We start from the raw sequence: 12,523 nt of genomic DNA on the forward strand, positions 1-12,523 counted from the left end.
TTACATTTTCCACATTTCAATTTCCTAATATTGTTCAGTTGCCAAGAAAACAAAGGAAACTGGATTGTGCCTGAATGAAAAAAAAAAAAAATTAGTAATTGATGTGTGGCTTGGGCTCTTATTTAATGGGTTAAAGCTCTCCATGAAGGATTTAACAATTGATATAGCCAATATTAAATAAAGCCTATGTTTGAAGAAAGCTCCATTACTTATAATGGAATATAACCACTGAGAAATGTCACTGCTCACTTCTATTTGTCATGAAGATGCCTCTAGGGATTTGGACAAATAGCAGAAATGTCTTCTAAAGGGTGAAGTCATACACATGCCAATGAGAATGTGCCTCTCTGAAGGCAATTTTAACTGCAATGTGTAGTAACTGGTTAATTTTAAACCTTGCTAAAGAGTAACTTTGAAATGAGTATATAAAAGAAACAATATTTTGATATTTGCTAGAAAGAGTTGACATTTCAAACCCACAGGACGCAGTCTTTTATGATTAAGAGCTAAAATAACAGCATGGATAGCTTTTCAGGTAACAAGATAATTGAGCATAGCATCAACTTAGATATACATTTTTTAGGGAGAACCCTATTTGAAAAAGAGCTTTCTTAAGAGGCCTTTCATGATAGCTTTTATCTTTTTTGTGTGTGCAGATCCACTGTCAAACCAGGCATGATACTCAGGGTACAAGATAATATACCGGTTTTAGCCAGTCCTGCAGCAGAAACACACAGAGCTTGTTTAGTCTCAAAATGATAAACAAATCAGAGATAGAAAAATTCTCCTTCACTGAATTTAGGGTTGGGAGAATTTTGCTTCCTGGAAGTGCATTTGAGATATGCACTCTTCATGGCAAATCTCTGCTATATATAACAAGTACTTTTATCAGGGTTTCTTTTTTTCCTCAAAGTCCACAGAACTACCCTGTACTTAAACTGTGCAAAAGATGCAATAGTCAGCATGACAAGAAGCTCAAAAAGTAGCTGTCTGGAAAATCCATGTTTTATATGAGCAGATGAGGATCCTGTGATTGATTGTTAGGTTATGGGTATCCAAGTGTAAATATCAACAGGTTAGACTGTGCAGCAGCTTAGAAGATGGAAGACCTAATTTATTTGTGTTCCGGACACCAATTTTCCATGTGCCTTTGGGACAAATGTCAAACTGTGTTGCCTGAACATGTCCATTGCTCTGAGTCAAACTTGACTTTGTACCAGCTAAAGAATTTCCAATTCAGAAACTGATATCACTGAGCACAGGGGAAATATCAGAGTTGAAGTGTAACTTTCTGCAGGCAGTTTTCCATTGTTGGAACACCCTTAAGAGGTTTGGGTTTTTTGAGGACTGGTTATTGTATTTGTTCAATTTGTGTGGTGTACTTTATTTGATGTCTGCAAGCTATTGAGCTGTCTGGAGTTTCAGCCTCTTCTACAGACACATCTGCTAGTGGAAAATAATTTAGTGGAACTCCCTCTTCTGTTGTTTGTATTTTGAACTATGACTGGTTTCTGGTATTAGAATAGCAGCACTGTGCTCACCACTCTGTTGTGTATCAGAGAATTGTTTTTTCATAACCGCTTCAACTGTAGTTGGCTTTGGAAGTTGGTAGCTTGTGGAAAGCCTTAGATTTTGTACATTACATATAGACATTTCTTTGTTTGTTTATTTTACTTGAGTTATAGGAACTTTCATTTTTGATGTGTCTTTTTAAAAAAGTTGATACAGACATAATGCTAAAAATTAATTAGACCTGGTCACAAATGTTTACTAAGAAAACAGAAACAATGCCACAACTTCAAAATTGGATGACCTTCATTGTTGTGTTGTTTTTGTAAAGAAAGAAGAATAGACTGTATCTCACTTTGATTAATTGTGGTTAACTGGATTTTTAAATGTTAGCAGTGAGGTTGCATTGATTTTTTGAGCTTCACTAAGTGAACATGTTGGCCAGTTTTAACAGTTGTCCTGAAGATAACAGTAGATTTTTAAATTAAAGAGATTTGTAAGTCGTAATTCCCTATAGTTGTTTAAATGAAAGCATCTTATTTCATTAGGACTGCTTTTGTAAGTGGGGATTTACAATTGTGTCTAACATACCTGTAGCTGAAAAATGTGTCCTCAGGTAGAAACATTGTTTTCAGCTCACAAACTTGGTTTGCAACTTAGTTTGATGTTGAACATCCGTAGTCTCAGAATTCTCCTAAAAACCGCGTGTCTCTGGAGCACAGACTTTCTGCAAAGTATTCCCCTGAGAGTTTTGTTGTACAAATGTGTTAATAACTTAAATGAATAATGGATTAAGTTTTTGGAACTACCACTTAATGCAGATTGATACTGGGGTGAAAAAGGAGAATTTATTTGCTTGAGAAACCATGTCAGTATGTTGTTAAAGCTCCATAAAGCTCCATTAAGTTTTTTTTTTCAGAGCAATGACATAACTGAAACAACATTTCTGCTTTAGAGATTAATTTCAAGTAGAAGGAGGACCTGTGAGGTAACAATAACTAAAGCCGCGCAAATTCTTTGCAATTTAACAGAGTTTTAAAGAACTGCAAAAATTTGTAAAGTTTGATGACAAAAATAATTCTTTAATGAGTGGGATAATCTGGACATACCTTATATGAGGAGAGAGCTATGCTTTCATGTAATTGTCACAAAGTTAAGTAAGTGATTTCATTTGTCCCTTCTGAGCTCATAATTGCACATTTCACATGCAAATACTACCCTACAGCAGAAGTCATTGGAAAAGGTATGCATTAAAAGAAAAAGGTTGGAGGATTGTTTAGAATGATTGATTAAATTTTTTGCTTATCTCCTGCTTATTATGAATGATAATGCTTGTCCTACCTTTTCACCTGCAGGTGTCTTCACCTCTGTAAAGCCCATTTAAAGGGAAGAGATACCTTAAGTTGCAGGCACAATAAAGTCAAACCTTCAAACTTGGACCCCAAAGGTTGATTCAAGTGCTTAATAGCTATAGTTCTCTTGTATACGTGGCCTTAAAATGGAATTTGCAGTCAGTGGGAGCTCTGTTGGCTTCTTTTCTCAGAATAATGCTATTTTATTTATTTTTCCCCACACCTGGCACTGGCTGTACACATGTGCTTTGCAGAGGGTCTGTCTGGAGGTGTATGAAGCACCTGGCAATTCCACCAGTTCCTAGAGGCTTACATAGCCTCTTGTAAGTTGCAACACAGTCTTACAGCCCTTTGACCCCAGCAGTTTTCCCTCCTGCCACCCCTTGAACTCTGCCACTTAGGACTGCTCTGCCATGTTTGCCAGCACTGTCAGGAGCACACGCAGCACCCACAGCTGTGATTTCTGTCTCTCAGGGCTGATGAATGCAGTGCTGCTGTTACCTCAGCCTCCTTCCTTGGGTGGCTGATTTCAGCAGTGTTTGTGTGCAGCCTGCACTGCTCTGCTGGGGTTCATGACAGACTGCTGGGGAGCCTGGGCTTTCAGTGGCCACAAGTCCATTCCATCTTTCTCAATTTCTCAGGCAAATCAACAAGGTCTGACTTGGGAAACTCTACAGCCTCCAGTGCATGCAACCCATGAATATTTGCATGCTGTAGGTTTCTAGGCCCCTTCCCATGGATTCAGGATCTTCCTTTTTGGACATGGTTATGTGAGCCCAACTTGAAGTTTTTGGGGATTCTATTCTAACTGCAGGTCCCAGGGCCATAACTGAGGTCTTGGCTCCAAATGTGATTTGAAATTAAGAAAGATGTTAGAAAAACAGCTGTAGGGTTGGTAATGTTTTTCACATCTATAAAACGAAGGACTTTAAGTCCACAAAGATGGAAGACTGTTTTGTGTTTCTAATATATTTTCCAGTGCCTATTGATGCTAGAGTGATCTGTGAAATTCTTCATCACCTGTACTAGCCACAGCCCTCTTTTTTAGGTTCATCTTTGAGATTGTTATCATACATCATTTCAGGGTAGTGTTAGTGGTTCTAGGGGCTCACCCTGTGTTTGCCGCAGAACTTCATTTAAAGAAATGGTCCTAAACTTGTGTTCTGGGGATTGCACTGTGTTGTCAGGAAAAGTTACAGGCTCCAGTGTCTATGTCATGGAGTCAAAGCTGTCAGTGTAGTTTTCTTTGCAAACAGGTGTGTTTGCAAATCTGAGACCTGAGAAAATAAATGAGTTAAGCCTCTCTAGAGAGATTTCCTCAGTCCTTTCCTTTATGCTGCTATTTTTTGATGCCTATTTTCAGTGCAATTAAAAGTGAAAAAATTTTCTGGGAAACTGAGACACAAGCACACTTCTCTGTGTCTTGAACTTTCCAGAGGGGAAATCTGGAGGGGAGAAGGGAGATGTTATCAAGGGACCCTTCCCAGCCATATTGATTGACTCTAACACCAACCCTTTCAGAATGTCTTTACCCTCCTTGAGAAGAATATTGAATACATTTAAAAGCTTTATTTTTCTTTTATATTTCTTGACAGTGTCTGCACTATTATATTTTACTTTCTCTGTGGACTAATAAAACCATACAAAACTGGGCACTAGAGTGTTAATTACTTCTTAATTAGGTTGATTAATAATGTATTGAATGATGAAAGCTTTCCATATTCCTTCTCAGGCCTGTTTCCCACTTACCCATTCTTTTTTAATTGGCTACGGTTAATTTTCTCTCCTTTCATTAGCTAGAGTGATTTTATTTTTAGCAAGTATTTTGTTCGACTGGGAATATGTCTTAGGTTTCCATAAATAGCAGCTTAGCTCCCTAATTATCTTTAATCTATAAAGAGAGATTAAAAAACAAAGGTTGAACCAGTCATAAAAAATTAAGTCAGGCAGTCTGGAGGAAGAAATAGATACTAGAGGTGGTAGTATTGCCTCTCCCATTTGAGACATTGGAGACTCAAGTCCAAACCCTGTATTTGCCTTTGAAAGTGTGACTCTGTTTCCCACATGATTGTTTTGACAACCAGACTACAAAATATTTGGCTTTCTTTCTGTCATTGTTTCTCTGATACTGCTGGTATCTAGAGGAGGAGGGAAGCTGTTGCCTCCTCAGAGATTCTGTGGCTATTATGAAAGATAACACAAAGTACACACAGAGTTAAGAGAGAGCTAAAATCAGAGCAAAATGCTTTTGGAGCTAGTTGTGCAAAATGTTTTATTCTTCATAAAACAAAAATGCTTAAGTTCACTGCTCTCCAGCACTGATGTTTTCTTTGATGGTAAGAAATGGGGGGGGATATTCTTTCAAACAAAGGTTATTCAATATGATCCACTCTTAGAAACACCATGCTGTGTTTTTTTATATTACTGCAACCCACTAACTTCTGGAACCATGGTGATACTCTGGTTTGTCCCTCAGTGCTGTCTGGAGAAGCTTGGCATTAGACTGGAACCTCAGAGCTGCACTCCTTCCCCCTGGATGATTAGCCCTAGGCACCAAACCCAGATATTTCTGCAGTCGGGGAAAATGCTGATAGCTGCATCTGAATGCTGTAGCAATGAAAAGAGCCCTAGTATGCCATAAGGGTGCATTTGTGGACTTGTTGCACTTGAGAATCCAGCTGAAAGAGAAACAATATTTGCCAAGAAAGTTGTCTCACATGCTGCTGGTCTGTTCCTACCCAATGATATTGGAAGCAAATTGTCACAGGTGAACCTCTTTGATGAAAAGTTGACAGACCTGATCTTAAGACCAGGTTTTCCAGGAAGCTAGCCACTACTTCTTGGTGCAGGAAAAATCACAAGTCAAACATTTCTGACAGGTGTTTGGCATTTTTTTCTTCTTAATGCAAAAGTACGTAGAAATAAAATTAGCTCATTTGCAGAGATTAATGGAATTCATCAAAACTGCTACAACTTGTTTATGTAGGATTTGAACAAATAAACAGCCTAAGTTCGTACTACTGAGGATATAGAAGACAGTACTGTACTTGCTTCTTAATGCACATGTTTCCTCACCTGGCTACCTACACCAGATAATTTTTTGAGGTAAAGTTATTGTTTGTGGTTCCTCTGTATGAATTGATGGTCTGTTGCTTCCTGCTAATCAGATGGTCACCTTTAACAACTATTATTAGTGTGCACCTAAATCCAGTGTAACTACACTTGCAATATCAGAACCCTGTAATGGCTGTGAGTATACAGAAACTTGCTTTTTAAAAATTGGAGTTGGAGCAGGCTTTCCTTTGTGAGAGAATTCCAGGGAGGCAGCGGGGTGGTAGTGTATGGTCCTCAAAAGAGAACACATAGTAACCCTATTATAAAATCAAGGTTATGCAAATTTGAAAAATAATTTTTGTTTGCTGTAGCCAGAATCTGTGCCAAAGCATTTCTTATGCAAGGCATCTTGCTCTTTGAGGAGAAAGACCTGTTGAGCATTTGACGCTTGGCCAAATGATTTCTTGCTTTATATTCACAGCTTTTGGGAAAGACTCTGGCTGATTATTCTGTGCAAAGTACAAACCAGTCTTAGCACTCATTTTCTACAATATATCTGAAAATGAAGCTGAATAGAAAATCATGAAAAAACAGACGTTATAACAGAAGTTGGCCTTATGGCCAGCTACATTTTCTTTTTGACACTTAAGTCTTTTCCTGGTGTGATAGAAAATTCTGGAATTTATTTAATGAGCTTGAGAATCTCATTTTGGTAAAATAAGTATGTAGAATACAAATGTATGTCATTATGTTCACCAGGCTTCTGAAATCTAACAGTAATTACTGGTGACTCTTGTAATTCAGGAGAGATGGCAGGTTGCTGTAATGATTTACCTAAAGAATATGTTACAATAATCTACACTAATAGCTGATTTTCCATGCATTTCCTGGTTTTTCCTCTGGTTTGGGAGAGATATACAGACAATGTCATTATCTCTGAAAACTGGAGGCCTACAATGGAGAACAACAATCATCAGTATTTGCAGCCCACTTGGAGGATGGTGGTAAGTAGCTTTTGACAAACTGGAAAGTTGCTGAAGAAAAGAGAGTAATTATAGAGAAGAAAGTAGATCCCTGAAACTTGCCACTATATGATTTGTGTGTATAAATAGTGACAGATACATCAACTGTCAGTCATTTATATTGCATTTCAATATCTATTTTTGTTGTCAAGAACATCTATATTGTGCTATGCACACTTGAACTCGAGAATTGGAATCCATAGGGAATGTGTGCTCACATAGGATTATTTCTTCCAATGGGAGTATTGGAAGGGGGCCAGGATGAGATCTCTAACACAGCACAAAGCTTTGGGAGAGCTTTGACAATGCTGAAGTAAGGATCAACTGAGAAAAGATGTAGAAATTCAGTCTTGAAATAGAATATCTTGCTCTTTCTTGACAGCATATTTAGCATGGAGTCATGTGATGCAGCCTGTAGTTTACTAGCTGTGTATCCAGAGAGTACTGCTATGAAGTTGCTCCTTATCATAGGGAAATACAGAGTCCTCAGTAGCTATGAAAACATCTATTGTACATAAGACTGAATTTCTGCATGGTTCAGTGTAACATTAATGAAACATTGACAGCTCTGTAACAACAAACCAGCAGAAATGCAGTGCAACTCAGTGTAATAGAGGCATAAATGACAAGCTGTAGCGTAACCTTCAGGCCTTTGTTTATGTAGCCTAAATTTTTTTGCCCCTTTCTTGCCTACCCTTTCACCATCCTGATTTATCACAGCATTGCTTGGTGGTGGCTTTCCCATTTGCACCTCTATAAACCAAAGTGTTTCAGTCTACCTGTGTGCTGCATAGAACATGGACAGATGGAGTGATGGCAGCTGTTATTGCTTTTGGATGTCTTCCTTAACTTGAATTTATCCTGCTGCCCTACATAATTTCATTCTGTGGAAAGTTTCTTTAATCCATTTCTCTGGATGCACTTTCATGCTGGTATATCACAATATTCAAAATGGGGTTGTCTCTGTGTTATGTTTGTTTCTGCAGTTCTTAAAAGACTTCACACTTCAACCAAAAGTATTCTGTCTAGTTTGCTTTTCTATGCAATCCTATTCAGGGTTGCAGGTGCCACTGTATTGAGATGAGAACATCAAAGGCTCTGTGTAAGTCATTATGATTGCGTTCATGATGATCACGGTGCTTATGTTCACGGTATTTGGATTAATCTTGATCAGTAGTATTTTGGGATCTAATGCTTCTATTCATTGTTGTTTACCTGCTCACAAAGCCTAGATATGTAGCTGGGCCCAAAGAGGTCTTGTGAAGCCGAGGCCACAGGCAGTAAGATCCAAGACCATTTCCGCAGGGATTAATTCTGAGTGTAGATGAGAGCATTTCCATAACCATACCAAGCTGTGAAGTTCACCAGGAACCTCTACAGTCCTTCTAAGCTCCCATGTGATTGTTGTACTTGTAGCAGATGCTTTAGGAACTAAAAAATGACTCAGCGCTACAAGGGGCAAGTGAGAGTGTACACTAAGAAATCAGTAGTTTTAAAGGCAACATTGCCAGAATCAAGTGTAAAGCTGCACTCACAGGCTGCAAAAATAGCCCTGTGTCTAGAATACTATCTTATGGAAATTCTGTAGGAAATGAGATGTATTCTCTGTAGCGGTGTCCCTCAGAGGTAACACAAACAACTTAAAGGAAGATGTACAGAAGGTGGCTTTGAACTGACTTGAGGACTGACTGAAATCTATTGACATCTGATGTCTGCTCAGTGCAAATAGACTCACACTTTTCTATCCTTTACCCTGAACCAGGAGATGAACTGGACACGTCATGTAATGGCATGGCTGGGTAGGATTTTATTCCTCACCCCTAAATGTGCATATTTCCCTGTATTTAATTTCAGGTTGCAGAGTTTCAGGTGCCTTACATTTAAGATGGAAAGTATAAAACATATCTATGGCTGATTAAAAACAGCACAAACAACTCAATATGATACTAAAGACAACAAATTTACAGAGAAGGCAGAGAGAGACCAGTGGCTGGATGGACATAGAGACTACAAGTCACTCTTAACAGCTGTGCCTTATTGTCACAAAAATTGTAAGATGCTAGTGTTGTTCAAGTATGTCTAGGAGGCTACATCCTTTTTCAGGATTTCCAGAGCTACTCTGTCTCAGGCTACCAATCCACCATCCTTCAGTTCAAGATCTGGCAGAAGCTGGAAGAAATCTAGAAGTCCTTCCCTTAACTGACAATAGCAATATCTGAAGGTACCATTTTCATTGCTTGCCTTTTCTAAGGCCTAAATCCTTTTGATATTAAAGGGACTAGTTGTGTATCTGTCTGCCTAGGTATCTAAATGCCTTTAAGACTTGCTTGTTCATATCTTTGTGCTTCAAGTTTCTATTTCTTCTAAGAAAGAACAATAAGCACTTTCCTACCACACATATAAAAACCAAAGTTCTGAAGGACTTTGAATATTTCTTCTCATTGGTGGTATGAGGGGAAAAAGGAACAAGAGAGAAAACAAAAGATTTTGAAGGAATCTGCAGAGCTAGTAAATCTCTGCCTATGCAGATACTAGGTTTATGATATCATTAGGAGGGGACTGATGAGCAATCTGAGGTAGAAACTGTTATGATGAAAGCTTACTATAATAATAGATGCATTAACAGCCTCTAGAGGAAAAAGGTTGTAAGGCCTGAGATATTTGTGTGTAACCACACACACATTACCAAAGCTGATGAAGGAACTTGTTTGAGACAGGGTGTTCTAGAGATCTCCAGGAGTCACCTGAAAGGCACCCTTGAAAGTCTCAGTAGAAACAGGCAGGCACCACTGTTAAACATGTTGCCCTAGCTCAAGAGGTGGGAGTGACAAGGAGCAGGCAAGGGCATAACTAATCCTTGCCCTCACTGCTTTCTGCTGGGCTTTGTGTTTATCCTCAGCAAAGCAAACTGTGAATGCTGATCATCTGCAACATCTGTCTCTTGGCACGATCATGCGCATGATGATGATGCAGCAGATTGAGTGCTAATGACTCAACTAATTGAGCCACATACCTAAGAATGAAGCAGCTAGTTGCCTCCTCATAACCCAGAAATGAAATATTAGAAGAATTTCTGGAGCAATTCAGATATGACAGTAATTTATAGTGATTCTTCAAGAAAACTTTGGTCTTGATTCCTTAGAACGGTGCACAATTACACACCACTTAGCCACATGATCAGTTCAGAGCCGCAAGTATATAAAATCCTTTCTCTCTTCCTGCCCTTTTTTCTACCATCTTTTGAAAGTCCTTTTCTATCTTTCAGTCCCCAATTACCAGATGCAAGTGAGAAGAGCTTTTCCTTAAACTCCAATGTGTAAATGTCAGTCACACTCATAGTTTTATTTTTCAGCCAGGGGAGGCAGACAGACAGGTGAACTCATAATCAAATGGGCTAGAGGGAAAAGACTTTTTATGCCTTCAAGCTGGGCTTGTACAATTTATTCTTCCATGGCACTCTGAATTCAGGCACAGCTACTGCATGTCTGCATTAATTCTGATACTTTGTTATAGATATTCTCACCGAGAAAGTCGGAACTAGTGAAGTTTGGTTTGATCAACTGCTTGGACGTTGTCAGTGCTATCCACCTGTAATGCATAATTTTGTGGGCTTTTCAGTATAGAAGCTGAATCTTGAATGTGTTTTTAGACCTAAAGGAATATATTAAGATTAAAACCATGGGCTTTAATAAGACATTAAAGGGGCCTGGAAGGCCACACATTGAATACTGTGCTCAGTTTTGGCCCCTGGCATGCAAAAAAGATGTGAACAGGCTGGAGAGGGTCCAGAGAAGGTCCAGAAAGATTATCAAAGGACTGAGAAGCCTGCTGTGTGAGGAAAGGCTAAGAAAGATGGGTTTGTTCAACCTTGAAAAAAGAAGTCTTAAAGGGAGACCTTATCAGCATATTCCAGTATTTAAAGGCTGGCTAAAAGAAGACTCTTTTTACAAGGCAGCACACAGAGAAGATGAGGGGTAATTGGTACAAGTTACTCCAAGAGAGTCTCATTAGACACTAGAGCAAAATTTTTCACAAGAACAGTCAGCCATTGGAAAGTGGTGTATTCCGCAGCACTGGAAACTTTTTAGATTTGTCTGGACAGGGTGTTGGTCCATCTTGTCTACACAGTGCATTTTCCAATAAAGTTTGGGCCAGGTGATCCTTAAGGTCCCTTCCATTTGGTATTCCATGATTCACTTACCTGCATAAGTAGTAACATATAGAATCAACTCAAGAGTATCCAAAGCTGGAACAATAGAAAAGCATGCTGGAATGTTGAAAATATGCATGAAACATGAATAAATTATTATCTTAGGAGGGTGATGGCACCACATCATCTGAAACTGTCAAAAAATATATTACTTGGACAGTAATATGGCTGATTATAGAAATGACTGACTCTGAATTTGAATAAAATTTTGTGGCTATATTATAGAAAATAAAAATGCAACACACATTCTCTTTGAACTCATTTAACCTGCCTAATCCACACTATCAATCAACAAGACCACTTGAATAATGTTTCTATTAAAATGCCAGTGTTGTTTATAATCACTCTCTTCTTATTTAAATGTTTTTACAGCACATCTTGACAGTTTCTTTAAAAAAACCTAAGGCAGGTAGTGAAAACATCAGGTGAAGTGGTCTCTTGGTTTAAGAAAAGGTTGCATATTGATTCTCATGCCACTCTTTGAATCCCCTTACAGATCAATGAAGAGTTGCTGTGTGGCTGGGCTGTAGTGCTTTACTGAGATCCAGCTATCCCTCATACCTGGTTTCTGTACTAGATAACATCAGGCCCTTCTAGGAAACACTAAGTGCCTTCTGTGATGTTGCTGCAAGAGCAGATGGTTCAGCCATTACTGTGGAGAATGACTTGTGATTTAAACTCAGGATCTCAGTAAGAAATTGTGAGTCATTCAGGTATCTATGAGCTTAAGGTGTTATTGAAAGAAGAATGCTTTTGCATCCATAGGTGCTTAGGAACTTCTGGTCATATGTGTTGCCAGACAGCATCAGTAATTCTAACTGTATGTAGCAGGGTCTTCAGAAAATGCAATTTCCTGGGAATGTTACACAGCAACTGATTCACAGGGCGTCCTTCCATGTGTGATGCACTCCTGTGACTTTTGAACTGTCTTGGCATCCATTCTGTTGTTTTGCCTGTTATGCTTTCGCATGTGTAAGTTTGCTGTCTTGGGCAAATGGCTTGGGCTCCAGGTACTTCAAGTAATTTTTTTCGATTGCTGTTTTTCCTCATCTGTCTCCTTAGATAGCTACAAGTCCTCAGGGGCTCTTGACATTCATTCCTGTTAGCACAGGCACTCTTGTTTTCAATTTTCCATTGAATGAAATGTCAGCAAATGACACGCCATGTTTTGCTGGTGCCATGCTCTGATTTAACAGGGCTGAATATGGCCTCTATCATCTTTCATTAGTCGGTGCTTTCTTATTTTGACACTACTTTCTACTGACTTGTTGTGCTGGAAATAATGGGGACTTATACAGATATGCCTCATATGTACTTCGCTGCAAACTGCTAAATCTCATGTTCATTAAAGGTGTCTTGTTGTCAGACATTACTAG

This window comes from Agelaius tricolor, unplaced genomic scaffold (genome assembly GCF_023055355.1).
Source record: "Agelaius tricolor isolate 1412-34295 unplaced genomic scaffold, bAgeTri1.0.p SCAF_5, whole genome shotgun sequence".
Lineage (NCBI taxonomy): Eukaryota > Metazoa > Chordata > Aves > Passeriformes > Icteridae > Agelaius > Agelaius tricolor.